The sequence below is a fragment of the Phacochoerus africanus genome, chromosome 1, assembly GCF_016906955.1.
Source record: "Phacochoerus africanus isolate WHEZ1 chromosome 1, ROS_Pafr_v1, whole genome shotgun sequence".
Lineage (NCBI taxonomy): Eukaryota > Metazoa > Chordata > Mammalia > Artiodactyla > Suidae > Phacochoerus > Phacochoerus africanus.
The window spans coordinates 142946966-142961167 of NC_062544.1; positions in this window are offsets into that span (position 1 = coordinate 142946966).

Below are 14202 nucleotides of genomic sequence, written 5' to 3' on the forward strand. Positions count from 1 at the left end.
CATACCTGGTCCAAAGAAGACATTAATAAAAAGGTTACAAATTATCTCTTGCCCATTATTCCTATGTCATCCCACTTTATCCTTCTCTTACCATGACAACCTGCCTCCTAGGATGGGAGCTGATCTTTAACAAAAGAGGCAGGAGGAGTGGACTCTGATAATTGCCTTTTCCTATTATTTTTGACTGCCAGTGAAGTCATACCCACCAGTGTTTATTTTAACTCTCTGCCTCCACCACTCACACCAAAAATCCTATGGAGTTTTTACAGATAGGGGAAGGTTGAGATTTGAGATTGGGTATCACTGAGACATAACCTAGCATGGGCTGACATATAGCAGGACCCTAAGGAGTGAGATCCATGTTTTTGCATGGATCTCTTAAAAACAGTGTGTTTAGAGTGAAGAGAGCCCAGAATTCCTATGAGGCAGAAGCAGCTTGCACATAGACACATGCCTTCCTCCTATGTCAGAGTAAAGGAGAAGTTTGTTCTCCTAATTGGGAGCTCATTGTCCACACCTATATTTGACATTGAAACATGAAAGCCTTACTGAATAGAGTTGCCTTTCTGCTTCCCATCAGAGACTGAGAAGTTGATGTGTAAAGGACAGGAACTCAACAACGTTTTAAAATGGGAAGGAAAGGAATTTGGAAATAGTAGCAGATCTTAATATAGGTCATACATTGGAATGATTTTGAAAGTCTTTTAAAAAGAGAGGAATTCCTGTTGTGGCTCAGCAGGTTAAGAACCTGACTAATATCCATGAAGCTGTGGGTTTGATCCCTGGCCTCATTCAGTGGGTAAGGATCCGGCGTTGTAGCAGCTGTGGGGTAGGTCACAGGCACCTTGGATCCCATGTTGCTGCATCTGTTGTTGCTGTGGCTGTGGTGTAGGCCAGGAGTTGCAGCTCCGATTTGACCCCTAGCCTGGGAACTTCCATATATAATAGGTGTGACCCCTAAAAAGAAAACAAAAATAATGCCCTGGCCCACATTAGCAAGGATTGACTTTTGGTCAAAGGTATGGCACATTTCCTAAATATCGTGTGCCCTTTATGGATCATATAGTAGATTATTTAAACTTTCTGTGTCCTATTGATTTCATTTGTAGAAGAAGGATCATAACAATATATCTTACTGGGCTATAGTGAAAAAAGTGGATGAAATATTCCATACGAAGTTCTAGAAGAGTGCTTAAAACAGAAAAAGCATACATTAATGTAAGATATCATTATTCACGTTATGGTTAATATGCTTTCCAATTTTCCACTTGTTGAAATAATCCTTTAGAGAGGGAATTGGTATTTCAGGTTCAGTACGTACTTCAGTTTGGATTTAGTTCATCAGTCAGAGTGAAATTAAGGTTTATTAGAGTAGGGACATTGACTTATTCACTTTTCTATTTCTAGTGCCTGACCTGGTATATACACTGGGCACACAAAGCAAGTGTGCATCAGACTAACAAATGAACCAACAAACCAACAAACTAAGGTGTATCTAACATCACTGAACAGTTATTTAAAATATTATCTGGCAAAAATAAACAAATGGAACCTAATCAAATGTACAAGCTTTTGCACAGCAAACAAAACCATTTTTTTTTAAAAAATGAAGATATCCTACAGAACTGGAGGAAATAGTTGCAAGTGATGCAGCTGAAAAGGGCTTTATCTCCAAAATACACAAACAGGTATTTGTTAGAATAAACAAACTCAGAGCAAAAGAATGCTCTACTCTGGAATTACATAGAAGCAAAATTTAAACAAAGGGGACCAATACTTATTTTACTAAAAAAAAAAAAAAAAGGAAAAAGGGGGAAAAAAAAAGAAAGATTGGGGAATGAGAAAGTGAATATATGAAATGTAGACATGCGTATATTGCCAGAAAAGATTTTAAAAACTTGCAGGTTCTATGAGTTTATAATTTTGGGAAAGCAAATCAGTCATATAGACAAAGATTTAGTTAAACAAGAACAAGAAAATTATTTGGTCTATTTGAAGAAAAAAGGAAAACAATTTTTAATGTACCAATTTAGATAACTGATAAATATGAAAAATAGCATAGAAAATGTCCAGAATGTAAAAAAATCATCAGAATAATAAAAGTCTCAGATATGAATTCTTCGACAAAATTTGGTTTGAATTCTAACCCTACCATTTACTTGCAGAGTGATAATGTGTTTAATTTCTCATCTTTAACATGGAAAACATAGCAAACATTAATGTGAATTATCATATGCAATCATCATAATATGTTAATCTTATGCCATAAATACTCAGTACCTAAAACTTTTAATTGCATTCAAAATACATAATTTTTCTCAGATATTTTAGGATTTACAAGTATTTAATGTTCTTTTATAAAAAGATAAATTTTTGACAATATGAAGAATATTTCAAGAATTAAATCTGCCCTAAACCAAAGAACTGTTTTCAGTTATATTAACCTCATATTTCTAACAGTGGAAATAAATGTTCAAGTAAAGTTGCAATATTCTTATATCACTAATGATAAGCCTTCTGATTATTAGTAATGAAGTTTGAGGGGGTGATTTACAGACCATGAAATATGTTCCATACTTTTTTATTGCATGGCAAGTAGTATGGAGGGATCAGCTCAAGTGAATTATGAAATCTCTTTGTAGACATTATAACTCTAAATAATAACAAACTTTGAGTATAGTTGAGTTCTTAACTGAATCACATTACACAATATATATAAATAAGACTATCTATAAAGAGTCAGGCAAACTTTTTATGTAAAGAGTCACAGTAGGAGTCCCCGTCGTGGCACAGTGGTTAATGAATCCGACCAGGAACCATGAGGTTGTGGGTTCAACACCTGCCCATGCTCAGTGGGTTAAGGATCTGGCATTGCTGTGAGATGTGGTGTAGGCTGCAGATGTGGCTCGGATCCTGCATTGCTGTGGCTCTGGCATAGGCCATTGGCTACGGAGGGCTCCAATTAGACCCCTAGCCTGGGCACCTCCATATGCCGCGGGAGCGCCTCAAGAAAAGGCAAAAAGACAAAAAAAATAAATAAATTAAAAAAAAAGAGTCACAGTAAATATAGCCTTGTGAGTCTTTAAGGTCTCCAGTACTCATCTCTTCCATGGTAAAATAAAGGTAGTTACTATAAATGAATGTAGCTCTGTTTTAATAAAACTTTATTTGCAAAAACAGGCAGTAGGCAGGATTTGACTGTTGACTCTTAATAAGAACCTCTGTGTTCCAATTTCTAACATAGGGTCTTGTTTGGACCTTGAAGCCTAGAAGAAAGGGAGTTGAATTTAGAAATGGAGGATTTGGAAAGATCTTTATGTCCTAGATCACAAACCTAGTAGATAGGTGTCATAGAGCAGGAGATAAAACTTTCCTGAGTCTCAGTTTCTTTTTTTTTTTCTTCTGTCTTTTTAGGGCCACACCCATGGCATATGGAGATTCCCAGGCCAGGGGTCAATTTGGAGCTGTAGCTGTCAGCCTATATCACAGCCACAGCAGTGTGGGATCTGAGCTGTGTCTGCGACCTACACCACAGCTCGTGACAACGCCAGATCCTTAACCCGCTGAGTGAGGCCAGGGATCAAACCTGAGTCCTCACGGATACTAGTCAGGTTCATTAATCACTGAGCCACTATGGGAATGCCTCAGTTTTCTTTATGTTAAAAATTGGAATATTCATTTGGCCTCAAAATTGTTACAAAGATCAATTGGACAGTGTACATGTTAGAGAAAAATTTTAACTGATGAAGTGCTGTAGAAATCTGGATTTTTTTTGCAGCCAAGACAGCTATAATGGTGGTTATAGGGGATATGAAATTATGACATAGAGTCCCCTGATCTTTCTTTATGTGAAGGATGAAAGAGAAAGGAGGAACTTCATTCCAATCCTACTTACCCCTGTAATGGCTTAATTCTCAAGAGCAGCTAGACTTTAGGAAAACAGTATTCAGCAAAGAAAATTCTCTCTGCAAATAATCTAATGATGTCACATAATTCCTAGGTGTAAATCCATATGAGAATGGGATTACAAAAAAAAAAAAAGAAAGAAAGGAAAGGGAATATAAAAATTAGAAAAATCAATAAGAGGAATAAAACTGTAAAATCATTGTGGATATTTGTAATGAAATCAATCAGTCATTAATACTTAACAACTCAGTTTTATGCAAGCCTACATCCAATAAGCAGAATAGTTGTTTCAATTTAAAGAGGAATACTTGTTCTGTGTCTCTGTCTATGTGTGTATGATTAGTTTTCCATTGTGTATTAGTTCAGCTGTTACAGGTTTCTTAAGATTCATGTATATATTTATATATATGGATATATGTATCCATATATATCTATAACATTTCAAGATGATATATATAGATTGATATAGATAATGTATTTATCCTTTATTTTCTCTCATAAAACATCCTTTGAAAAATCCAAAGCAATTTTCCAGTGACCCAAGGGCTGGTGAATGAGTCCTTGAAGTTAAATTAAATCTCACTGAGGAAACAGATGAACTTTCTGTTGCTGAAGCCAGTTTGGTTAGCTTTGTCTGAGGATATGCATCTGACTGCTTTCATGAGGTATGAAGTTTGGTTGCTATTTGGATGAAGAGGAGAAGAATTATGAGGACATTCTAGGCACAGATCTTGAAATTCAAGCCTGATAAAGTAAGCAAGGGAAGACAGTCAACTGAATAGGCCACATGGATTCAAGTATAACAGATAGTTTCACTAGGGAACACTTCAGGAGCAAAACACTCCAAATAGTTATTTTTAAATCAAATCTAATTTAGGTCTGAATCCCTAGTTCCTAATATAATGGCACAAAATTTAGTAGCAGATTTGTTTGTTTGTTTGTTTTTAATAATGTCATTTAGCTGAAATTTATCTAGACCATTGTGATATTATCTCATAACATCCAAATATTGTTTTTATTCAACAAAATCATTAGTAATGAGAGAGGAATCCAACTTTTCTAAGAAATCATTATGGTCAAAATTATAATGAGAAACAACATAGTGATTAATTGCTCAACAACTGATATTTGAGTCCCAGTCATAACCTTAGTTAAGTAGCTTTGAGATGCTGGAAAGGTTTTGAACATTCTTAGGACTTGGCTTCCTCTCTGTATAAATAAAATAAAACACAGAAATTTCATGGCTTTTGGTAATTTCTTATAACATATTTGTTATTTTGACTTTACTTGATCTCCATCTGACATTTTTATCACAGATTCAGATAGATCTATTACCATATATTATTACCTTTAAGACTTCCAAAGAAAATAGATTAATTTGTGGTACCTCTGTTCAGACAAATATAATCAAAAGTAGAAGAGGTTCTCTAGGGTTAGCTTTATTTGGAAGGTGCTAACCCAGGGCAGTGAGGGTGAGATAAAAGAGAAAGGAAACAAAAAAGAATGGGAGCAATACCAGGAGATGTGTTATCTTTTGGCCACTACATTATAACAAATCATAAGAAATAATAATGTAGGGCGCTGTTCAATCACAGAGGCGCAGCCTCATGGTATACCTTGGGAGAAGTGGTAGAAAGAGACCATGCCTAGAAGCAGTCCATTGGAGGTGGGAGGGAAGAAAAAAGTTATCTGCCCATTTGCCTCATATTTTCTATCATACATGGCTCAAACTTTGTAACTCATGAAGGAAACACCCTCTCTCATGGCCAGTCTCCCCTAAAAACTCCCCTTCCAAATTATTTTGATGAAAACTCCAAAAATCATCTCTTATCAGCTATAAATATTTCATTTGTATCTCTAAAGAAAAGGGCTGCATTTTAAAGTTAGTTTGAATATTTCCAGTTCAGGCCATAAAAAATATTTCGAAAACAACAACTATAAAATCTGGACAAGATATATGAAAAAACTATTTAGAAACCTTGAAGAACAACCAGCATGGAAGGAAAGCACATTTACCCTAGATATGTTTCTGAGAGTGTTTTGCAAATCATGGACAATTGAATAGACCCCAAGGAATATCAGTCATGGATTGTGGAGTTCAGGGTTGTCAAATCTGCCAGGAGCAGAGGCAGTCTTGAAGATGTAAAAAGCCATAGAAAAGGAGACCCCAAATCTGCATACAGGTTACCATTAAGCCAATATTTAATCCTAAATTATGTATGTTCCAGAGCAAGGATCTGGGAAATACAATAACAACATCATAAAAACCTAAGAGCTCAGCAACCTAAAGAATAGAACATAGACTGCAGTAGAAGTGCAGTGCTGGGGAGAACAGGTAGAATTCAAGCCCTACCAAAGGAAAAGTTCAAATATCTGAGTAAATGCAGATTTACTTATTATATCTTATTGAGATGGCGAGAAAAGCAAGAGGAGAAGAATGTGGGAATCAGGGCTATCAATACTAACCTTACTTACTAGTACCTTTAGTCTCATTCCCCAGGAAAAAAAAATCTACAGTGAGATTTCTTTTCTCTCTCCCTCACTCCCTTCCTTCTTTCCTTCCTTCCTTGTCTAAAGTTACTATTACAGCTTTCATTGTAATCATGAAACATTTTGAAAATGCATGGCCTTCTTAATTCTACACATTAATTTTTTTTTTTTAATTAGCTCATTCTCACCCCTGCCTGACACCCTTTTCAGTGTCTCAGAATTTCAGTAGTGTTTTTGCTTTTAGTTTTTGGGTTTTTTTTTTTTTTTTTTTTTTTTCAGAATAACAGCAAATCCTCTTTTAAATGTCTCAATAAAACATTCAGGGCAGGATTTTGTTTTTTGGAAATCCCTGTCTTATAAGAAAAATAGAATCAAAGTACTGGTTTACTGTCTTGTTTTTGGATGACTTATCAGAAATATTGCATCTGCTTCCTACTCTAAGTTATTTTTGAGTTCAGTTTGATAGTCCAAAGACAATTAAGGGCATTCGTGGAGACACAAAGTCAGCTCCTTCCTCCCTCATAGCTTGTATATTGACTGTAAAATCCTCACTGTTCTCCAAAATAATTTTAATTTGTTTTGAAAGCCTGTTTTTAAGTTCCAACTCTCAAGATTCTCTGTGAACAATGAAATTGATATTGTATCAATCAGGAACAAGGGCATGCATGTTTTTTTTGTTTTTATTTTTTGTTTTTTGTTTTTTTTTTATTATGGTAACAAATGACCCTAAATTTTGTTACTTCTAACACAATATATTAACACTTTCCAATAAAAAGCCTGCTTCAAGCCTGGGTGCTCTTTGCTTCCACAGTTTCCTTTTGTGTGGTTACCTGGGGATCTAGGGTTTTCCCTGCTTTGTTTCCTCCATTTCAACATGAGTCTCCTACAAACCCTCTTGACGGGAGAATAGCTAGATCGAAAAGGTCTATTACAGCAGCTATTACTTTTTGTGGCCTGGAAGTGACAAGTGTCTCTTCTGCCTATAATCCATTCTCTGTACAAATCTTAGTGATTTGAACAACAACAATCACTTATTTTTCTCACAATCTTCATTTGAACAGCCCCCCAAAGGGATGGCTCTCTCTTCTCCATGCAATGTCAGCCCAAGCTGGAGAATCCACCCCCAGTGTAGCTTATTTACATGGTTTGCAAATTTATGATGCTTCATAGGTAGTTACCATAGGTTTTTTTCACATGGACTTCCACACAGCATGACAACTGGGTTCCAAAAATAAATATTTCAAAAGACAGAAAATGAATGTTGCTGTTACCTTTACACCTGGTCCTAGAAGCTGTGACAATATCACCTCTACTTCTTTCATTAGCCAAAGCAGTCACACAGACCACTGAGATCCAAGTAAAAAGGATACAGGTATTATTCTTGATGGGCAGAATGCCAAATGGGTGGCCACAGTAAATGTGGATTTCAAGACAAGTTTTCATGTCTCTAGAGACAGTGATAACCAAAATGATTATACAAGATCCCTTTTATATGATACTCAGTTTAAAGCATCTATTAAATATAATTTGCCAAATCATTGAATAAAGATCTAATCATTCATGAAAATCACACTTTAATAAATATATTCTACAAAGTTCTCGCTGTGGCTCAGTGGGTTAAGGATCCAATGTTGTCTCTGTAAGCATGTGGGTTGGATCCCTGGCCTTGATCACTAGGTTAGGGATCTGGCACTGCAGCAAGCTAAGCATAGGTTGCAGATGCAGCTCAGATGTGATATTGCTGTGGCTGTGATGTAGAGCTGCAGCTCCAGCTCTGATTTGATCCCTAGCCCAGGAACTTCCATATGCTGTAGGTGCAGCTATAAAAAGAAAGCAAAACAAAATAAAATAAAATAGTACCAAAAAGTGTTCTGGATATACTACATAGGGAGAAAGAAACTCTTAGTGGAGTTGAGTGTTGTGAATTAGGAGGATCAGATAAGGCTTCTTGGAGAAGTGGTATTCAACACAGGTTAAAACAATGTTTTAGATTAAACTAAAATCAAGGGCAAATAATTTTATTTGAAATGACTATGTCACTAAAGCCTTTTGAAGCACGCAACATAAGCTTAAGCTACACAGTGACAAGCAATTTGATCTGACAGTAATTTAAGGCACATGAAATAATGCTGGAAAGGAAAAATGGAGAGGATCTTTTTTGGCGATACTCACATGCAAGGCTAAAGAGATTGTATTCCATGTACTTGGTCAGCTTTGTCTACATTTTTACATTTTCACATGGTTTCAAGGAACATTTGGATAAAAGTAGCAAACCTGTGTCTCTTTTTGTGAGGAGGCCACATTTCTTCTCATCCCTTTAGCTCTGAGTGATGTTACCTTACCAGCCTCTATTTCTAGAAGTTCTACATCCTTTCCTGTTATTCACAGACCCAACTCTTCCTGATATGATGCAGAAGTTTAACCCTAATTCCAGACAAAAAGTAAAATTACTACTAAAATATTTAAATAAATCCCTGTCTTCTTGATTTGATGGCATTATGACCATTAACTATACACTGGAATGGCTTATCTTTGTTTTTTCCTTTTCAACCCTTAAACATTTCATTCCACATTGTGGTTTCTAAAAAGTAGTCTGATGTAATTCTCATTCTTATTCCTCCACGAATATAATATTTTCTCGCTTTTTCCAAAATTTTCTCTTTGTCTTTGAGTTTCTGTATTTAAATATGGTATACCCAGGTGAGGAGTTTTTGTTATTCATCCTGATTGGGGTTTTCTGAGTTTTCTGGCTCTTTACTTTAGTTTCTTACATTCATTTTGGAAAACTCCATCATTATTACTTCAAATACTTGCTCTTCTCTTTCTTATTCCTCTGGAATTCCCAATAAATGTATGTTAATTTTAATTGGACATTTTGATCTCTTTTCTCGCTCTCTCTTTCCCTATTTTTTTTTTTTTTTCAGTTTTGGAAGTTTCTATCGACATCATCAAGCCCACTGAATCTTTCATTGACCATATCCAGTCAACTGATGTGCCAAAGACATTCTTCATTTCTGTTGCAGTGTTTACGTCTAGCATTTATTTCTTTTTCATTCTTTCTTAGAATATCCATCCCCCTTGGAGTTCCCGTCGTGGCGCAGTGGTTAACGAATCCGACTAGGAACCATGAGGTTGGGGGTTCGGTCCCTGCCCTTGCTCAGTGGGTTAATGATCCGGCGTTGCCGTGAGCTGTGGTGTAGGTTGCAGACGCGGCTCGGATCCCGCGTTGCTGTGGCTCTGGCGTAGGCCGGTGGCTACAGCTCCGATTCAACCCCTAGCCAGGGAACCTCCATATGCCGCGGGAGCGGACCAAGAAATAGCAACAACAACAACAACAACAACAAAAAAGGAATATCCATCCCCTGCTTAGATTACCCATATTTTCTTACATGTTATCCACTTTTCTTACTAGATCTCTTAGCAAATTAAACATCATAATGTTAAAGTCTCAGTCTGATAGTTCCAAAATCTGTACAATATCTCAGTGTGATTCTGATGTGTTAAAGTAATTAAAAAGAAGTCCGATGAGACTGAGGTGGTTCTAATGCTTTGGGAGCCTACATAATCAAACCAAAACTTACGCTAGAATCAATGCACTCAAATAACAGGAAATGGAATTTAAGTACAACCATTCATAAATAACCCACTTGTCTTCCCCAAATCAAGTAGCTATTTAAGTGGTAGCCAATCGAATGATTTCTTTGCTTTCTATCTGTGTCTTCTCTCTATAAAAACCTCTCCCCTAGCTATTTACTGTCAGTGGAACACTCCTGACCACTTTTGGTTTGGTGCTGCCTGATTTGAATAAACTCTTGAAAAATATTAATGTACTTCAATTTGCCTTTTAGCAGATTCTCGCCTTGTCTCTTAAGACTGCATTATTTGCCTTTGGCATGCCTTGCAGTTTTTATTTCTTTGAAAGCCAGGGGTGATGTACTGAATAGAAGGAAATGAGGTAAAATGGGTCTTTAGTGTGAGTTTTAAGTTTATCTGGCCTGTAGTTAGACTGTGTTTACTCTTTGTTATACCAGTAGGACTTGGAGTCTAAAAATTCCTCTGTGTCCTTACTTTTGTCTTCCCTGCTGTCTCTGTTTCCTAGATACTCCTGAATTAGCCTTACATTTCTTTTCAGCTGTGATCCTTTGCTATTATACAGGCACCTTATTGATCTGGTGGTAAAGTATGGCAGAGGAGAAAGTTCTCTATTCCTTTAATTAAGTATCGGTCTTGGTGGGCTATGCTCCTTCACAAGTGCTTTCTACCTTCCTCGGTTAGTGTGATAGGAAGGCTGGAGGAGGCTTGAGATGGGTATTTCCTTTCCCTCATGTCAGTTAGGCTCTGGTAAAACCATGCTGATTAGGCTCTGATAAAACATTGCCCCTTAAATACAGGCCTTTGTTAAGGAAATGCAGTATTCTGGGTATATTTCAAATGGCTACTTTTCACTTGCCCCTTCTGGAAAGAGGAGGGGATTTTTTTGTTTGTTTGTTTTTCAATCCTCCCCCTGAGAACCTGGTGAGGCTGCTGGAGGTAAAGCTCACAAAACTATAGAGACTCCCCTAAGGATAGGACTCTGATGTTTTATCTCTCAACTAGTCTACCCCTAGCGCCCTGCACTTAGTCAGTTACCCTTCCATTGTTTCTACCAGGAAAAACAGCTGAGGTTTTTACTCCTGGTGAACTCTTATTCTCTGTATTGTCCTGTCTCTCTCATTTCTTCAGTTTTTGAACTGTCATTTTGCCTTATAACCTCAATTCTCCGATGGATCTCAGAAGGTTTGGCTTTCAGTTTGTTCAGCTTTTCTTTTATTGTGAGGATGGGAAAGAGGACTTCTAAGCTTTTTAAATGTTTGGCAAGAAATGAGAAGTCTAATTATTGCTTCTAATGAGTCTTCTTGTTCTATCCTCTCTAACAACTCTGGACTTCCTCCAGCTATTTGAGTGTGCCATTTCCTCTTCTGCCCTAGGACTTTTGCACATGTCATTTTCCTCTGTTTGGAATGCTTTCCTTTAAAACTTGAACCTGACCCGACCTTTCTGACTAGGCTGAATATCACATAGCATGCAGTATAATAGCATAGTGTTTAACTCTTTCATTTTATTTTTGTACACACTTGTGTGTTGCAGTATAGCAATTGTTTAAATTATTCATTCTTATTTCTCATCTCTAGACACCCCTCACAGAAACTGCATCTGATTTTACTCACCACTACATACCCAGTAGAGGGTTTGTCACATTAGGCACAAAATAAATGTTTTGCCAATGGGCTCTTTTTGGTTTCACTTTTTTCAATTCAAAACTGCAGGAGTCTGTCTTCAAAGTTGTCCAATGCTTGGCATCCCTGTTAATGATTACTCTGTTTCAGTGGATGTGAGCTCAATATGTGCAGCCCAGGGAAATTTCCTACATTGCCATGAAAAGCCTTGAAATCACAGAGCTCACAGATAAATCTATCACCATATCTTGGGGTGGTCAGTAATTGGAATTTTTTTTTCCAAGATGGATAATACATGCAATGTGACCTCCCTTTTAAAGGTTAATGGAGTTTTGCTTTCTTACTGAACCATCAATAATATGGGGTATATTTTATTTGTAGATTTAATGCATTAGAGCTCTCTTCCTATTTCAATAACATTATGTGTGTTTATCTACTTGTATGTGAATTTGTTTTTCCCTTGGGCATTTTTTGAGAGCTGTAAACATTTCCTACTCCTAATGTGATGAAGTCTTAAATAGAAATGATTTGGAGATTTATTAAATGTAAAAAGGATTAACATCAATCAGGCTTAATATATGCAGTTGAATAACGCATTATCTTTCCTTTAATTAGCAGGGTATAAAGGAAACATCTCCAAATTGGAGGGCTTAGTATTGAAACTTTAGGAGATGTTCTTCCTCCTTACTAGAAATATAAGAAAGATATTTTTCATCAAAAATTAGTCATAGATTTGCTTCCAAGATACCTACTTTGTATACGGTCTTTTGAAAGGTTGGAGTTGCAGGACCATATTATGTCTGATATTACGTATGAGTCAATTTGTGACATTGTTATTTCTCTGGGCAAGGGGTAGGCAGAGATTTACTTGATGAGATTGAAATAGAAGACTAGTGATAAACTGTGAGCTCAGGAAACAGGTTTATATTTCTCTTCCTCTATTTTCTCTCTCTCTCTCTCTGTCTTAGCCTCATAAAACATCAGAAATTCATTAACAAGAAGTTATAACTAAACTATCTTCTTTTTAGATATTATTTAACTCATTTTAGACATAAAATAATTAAGTGATCACACTTGTTATAAAATGTTATGATGTGAAATGTAGACGAACGTTCTGATGACTGGGGATCAAGTGTGATCCTAAATTATTTTGGCATAAGAAAATATGCCAAAAGGAGGAAACAGAAAGTAAATAAGTTTACGTAAATTTTTCCTATTACACTTCTATACCTTTACGAGTTGATTATCTTTTGATTATTGCTTATTTCTTACTTATACCAATGAAGCAAAATAGGGATGGTTGAAAATGCCTTCCCCCTTGAAGGGCTTACAGTGGACTGTGGCAGCAAATTGGGGCTCTTTCCTACCTTTGCTTGTAAACATATGGGCAGATTTTGGCTGTGATAAAGGTCTGAAGATACTTTTAATCTTTTCAACAAAGTTGTAAAAAGGGCTCAAATAGCTGCTACTCTTTGCTTTGATCTAAATACTAAAGCTGGAGTTCCATTGTGGCTCATCAGGTTAAGAACCTGACTGGTATCCATGACGACATGGGTTTGATCCCTGACCTGTCACAGTGGGTTAAAAGTCTAGCATTGCTGCAAGCTTCAGTGTAGGAGCAGATGTGGCTGAGATTATGCATTGCTGTGGCTGTGGCCATGGTGTAGGCTGGCTGCTACAGCTCCACTTCAACCCCTAGTCTGGGAACTTCCATATGGCTCAGGTGTGGCCCTAAGAAGAAAAAATAAATATAAAAACTAAAGCTGGCTTTTTAAAAGATGGGTCACTATGGCCATGCATGCAAATCCATTAGTCATAATGACATTTTTATTGATCCTATTTCTTTCATCTAAACATTTCAGAAGATTTGAAAAACATACTTTTTTTTGAGTTTCATACAAAATACTTTATTTATTTTGTAATGCAAAATATGAGATTAACTGACCACTTAAATGAGACAAAGTTTCTGGAAATGCCCTCATGTATTAAATGCCATCCAAATGTAGTGGGTTATTACAACATTCTTCTCTAGCCATCGGCTACTATGAACACCCACAGACCCTCTAAAGACATTTAGATAAAATGAGGTAGGTGTTTTCTGGGTTGTAATGACTCATCTGCCCAGAGTCCTTCATTTCCATGAAATGAGCATACCCAGAGACTGTGGAGTGAAGTTATATAATGGAGTAGAGCCCCCACCCCACCCAATCTGTCTGCTGGTCATAGGTGACCAACAGTCCCAGTTTCCCCAGAATTGACAGGTTTGCTGGGACACGTGATTCTCATTACTCAAGCTGGCACAGTCCTGAGGGAAAATAGGGATGGTTATTCTCCCTATGAGTTATTATGTATCTAGAAGGAAGTATAAGAACCTAGAATAGAAGAATAGGAACAATGTTTAACCTAGGAATTGGATAAACCAGAGTGATTAACATTAATGCTGCTTCTGGGTCTACCCCCTTCCTGCCAATATATGATGAAAAATTGGTGAGACTTAGGGAGCTGCAAATACCTGTTAAAAACAAAAACAAAAACAAAAACAAAAACAAAAAAACGCTGACATTAGAATGAGTAAATTGATTAATTCTTT